Below are 4,103 nucleotides of genomic sequence, written 5' to 3'. Positions count from 1 at the left end.
CTTGAAGATATAATGAATTCCTCAACAGAACCGACTTTTGACTCAAACAAGCTGGCGACCACAGTGGGAACCAGCGGCCTCGCTGCCGAGGCCGCGGTGTCGCAACCAATCAAGATCGTGGTTAATGAAGAGATCGAATATGAATTCGATCAAGCAAAGTTTGAGGAATATTTATCGTCCTCATCTACGAAATCTTCCTCGTCTCGCAAATATAGAAAGATTTCACCTTTCAAGAAAACTTTCAAGTCTGCAATTCCAACGGAGTCCGCAGGCGAAGATTCCTGCCCGACTGCTGCTAAGGAATCTCCTTGCGACATCCCTGCTCAAAACGATTCTACACCCATTACAGAGTCGTTGATCAATAGCTCACCGGTGCTGACGAAGAGAGCTCGTCAGAGACAGCGCCAGCGCCGTGCTCGTCAATTGGCTAAGGCCATGCAACAAACCGACGGGGTCCATTACTATGCGGACCTAGAGTCGAGGAAACAGAAAATGACTCAGTTGCCTCAACGGCAAGATAATCATATTTCTGCACAACTTACGACAGAGGAGTGGACTCTCGTCAAAAGGGCCCGTTCAACCCTCAAAGAACGGATACAAAGGGGTAAGGCGAAGGCCGCCCGTGCTCGCGCTCTCCGTCAACAAGCACAAGAAACCAAGAAGGAGACGGTGTATGCTGAAGACGCCGCAAGCATCTGTTCCGGGCCCGTCTACTGCATCATCAGTGAAACCCTGGGTTAGCCCAGATTTGTCTAAGTTTAAGATCACCATGGCGGATCGCCTCGGTCCTTCGGCTGACGATCGAGGCAAAGCCCCAGTTAAAGAACCGTCAGATCCTGTAAATAAACCCGTAGTGGTTTCATATACAGGGGGTCGTAAACACCCTCCTGTCAGAAATGCCCAAATCCGGAACGAGAGAATATCAGTCCACTCTCGTTTAGGACCTATGAAAACCCCACTCCCGCAAAAGGGTGGATTTAAAAATTCAACTTTGGATCGCCCAGAGGCGACGACCAGTCGTCCTGTGCATGTTAACAAAGTTCAAAGCCAAAAGATAGGTTGCTCGAATCACAATAATGATGAGCTGTACTATCAGAAAGATAACTCAAGAAAGAGAGTTGTCAGAGAAAATGAGTCTCATTGCGCTTGCGAGAGACTCATTAAAGCAGTGTTGACAGAATGCGGATGCTCTAAGAATAATTCAACAAGAGTCTCCGTATTTCAAAGATTGTCCAATGAAGCGTCAAGACCCAAAACAAGACGTTTCAACAAAAAGAAACCTGTAATCCGACAAGATGAGTTCCCTGAGGTCACTATCAACATGACTAATAAAGGAAAGCAAAAGTTAGTTAACTACGACCCTGATTTCTCTCCGGGAGGGAGAGTTGAGCGGGGTCTTTCTCAGAGAATGTCGCGGTTACAGAGAAGAGCCAACCTACGTTGAGACTATAAAAGGATGCACGAAGGATTATCTTCAGATGAAGAACTGTCAGACACTTGTTCTGCTGTAGCTTCAGACAGTACCGCGTCCAGCGTAGGGCGAGTCAGAGAATCATTCGCAATCACGCCGGATCAACTGGCTCACATACTGCAGGAAGCGTTGGCTAAACAACGCGAAGAAATCAGAGCTGAGTTCAAAACCGAAATGGAGTTGACTATGCAGCAGATGCGAGACTTGCAGGTTCAGCAACACCAACCGGAATCGAGCCAGAAGGCGGAATCCAGCCGGCGTAATGAAGAGGATGAGACTATCTTTGACGATCCTCCTCTAGATAAAGATAACTCCGGAAGCGGTCCAACCATGTCATCAAATAAGTGTAGGGTAATTCTAGTTTCGGAACAGATATACTGGCAGAGGGTTTCTTTTTCTCTTATGTGAATGCGGAAACTAACTGCCGTAATCCACCATGAATAGCTGCCACCATAGAAGGAAGCAAGGATAATCTGCGACCTGTAGCTAACTGGACGGCTGGATACAACACTTCCATTGGCATAGCGTCGGATGACTGATGAGGAACTACACATCTCTTCAACCATATGGCCAGAAAGCCAGCCAACAGAGTAGTGGGGCGAATCGGAACACCAGCTTGAAATAAATAAGAGCGGAATTTAGTTCCGTGTGAAAACCCATCTTCTGAATGAGAAGTGTAAGATTGTGCGTTTGTTTTCTCCAACAGCCGATTGATGTCACCCGGGCTCAAAGGAGATAATCCACGTACCTCTTCTGATCGATCCTCCAGGTTCTTGAACGACGAACCATCCTCGTGTAACCACTGTGCAGGCTTGCAGAAAGCAATCACCGGATCCTTTATGGAGTCACCAAACAAGAAGTCTGGTTTCCTTATACATTGGTTTGAGTCCTGCTCTGAGATTAAAGTTGCGTCCGTGATTAATCGTCGCAGAATACGGCAACTACCTTATTGAATCAACTCTCGGGCCTCTTCGCTGTAATCTGACTTGAATTGGGGAGATGATTCGATTAATGGTAGCCCCTCATAATAAGAGTGAGTGGCGCTACTCCGGCCCGTAACGGCATCAGCAGTAAAGATGGTAGAAGGAAATCGGACTGATAAAAGAAACATACACATAAGTTGTGCCGTAAAATTTTAGAGAAAAATGGTATATCTTACTCTATAAGATATAGTCGCTATCTCATAACAGGTGTGACGATTTTCCATCTACCATATGTATAAAGGAGATATGCGTTATTATGCATGGGCATTATAACGGCATACCAAAACCTTTTAATACACGTGGGATGATATGAAATCGCCCCTGTGTATTCTGAAGTGTGTTTTGTCAGAGCAAAACAAACACTTTTAAGCGTCGATCCCCTCAAAGGAGGATACCGGCTCTTCTCGAGGGTATCTCAAAGGATACAAACGAGGATCTGCATGCAAACACAAATATTGACGTATGAAATTGAAAAAATACAGTGTTTAAAATTGCGAAAGGGTGAGATAAATGTACCCCCATGCGAAGCGGTAACAGGGGCAGCCTCCTCAGGGCTCTGAACAGTCGGACGGCCTCGAGTCCCTCGAGCTCTACGCGGCGACATGACGAAAATACGATCTACATTGGAACCCAAGAGGAAAGTCAGGATTTTAAGCATGAAATCGACCAAAATATCACGAAGTATGAATATCACGAAATACCGCTGAAACAATGCATGCACAGTCACAGTTGAAGAAAATCAAGATTTGAAAGAAAAGAGGGAAATCAAACTTACCAAATCCAAGTGGAATCTCCCCAAACGAAGCCCTACCCAAATCAGAAACAAAGAGGAGAACTGAAGGCGGAAAATTTGCAGAAAATCGCCCAAGAAATCGCTTGAAAATCGCCCAGAAATTGACGTGAAAAAACCCTAAAACCCTAAGTCCCGACTTATATAGCAGCTGCCTCGCTGAGCGAGACAGGAAACTCTGTCTCGCTGAGCGAGACAGGAAATTCTGTCTCGCCGAGTGAGACAGAAAACACTGTCTCGCCGAGCGGGACAGAAAACTCTGTCTCGTCGAGCGGGACAGAAAATTCTGTCTCGCCCAGCGCGAGCGAGACAGAAAACTCTGTCTCGCCGAGCGAGACAGTAAACTTTTCTGTTTTGCACTATGGAACAGTGGACTACTCCAATGGGTACACGAGTCTAAACTGTATTCCTACTCTCAACAGGAAGTTTCTGGAGAATATTAATTTGAATATTCTTAAGGATAACCTGATGAGCTCTCAATGGATATATCAATTCAGTGATAAAAGCTGAACCCACAAGAGCAAATACCAACTTCAATTCAAGATCTCGACAACGGTCAAGCGATAAACGCGACACCGGGAGAACATTAGCTATTCTACGAAGAACTGAATAGACTAAAAGCAGAAGAGATCAAACATTGAAGCCAGTCACAAGTCCTTTCACACGATCTACTCAACCAAGCATTGAAGGGATCGTAAGTAAAATCTATCTTATCCAAAGTATCCCATGCTCATCTATAAAAGAATGAGTCTGGAATACTTTGGAGGGGGTATCTGTAGGCATCAAAAAATGCTAATAGATATCCAAACATTAGAGAAGATCACTCAAAAAATCACAAGAATTGATCTCATACTGTTCT

This window comes from Asparagus officinalis, chromosome 7 (assembly GCF_001876935.1).
Source record: "Asparagus officinalis chromosome 7, Aspof.V1, whole genome shotgun sequence".
In the NCBI taxonomy this organism is placed as follows: domain Eukaryota; kingdom Viridiplantae; phylum Streptophyta; class Magnoliopsida; order Asparagales; family Asparagaceae; genus Asparagus; species Asparagus officinalis.
Note: the sequence above shows the minus strand (reverse complement) of the source record.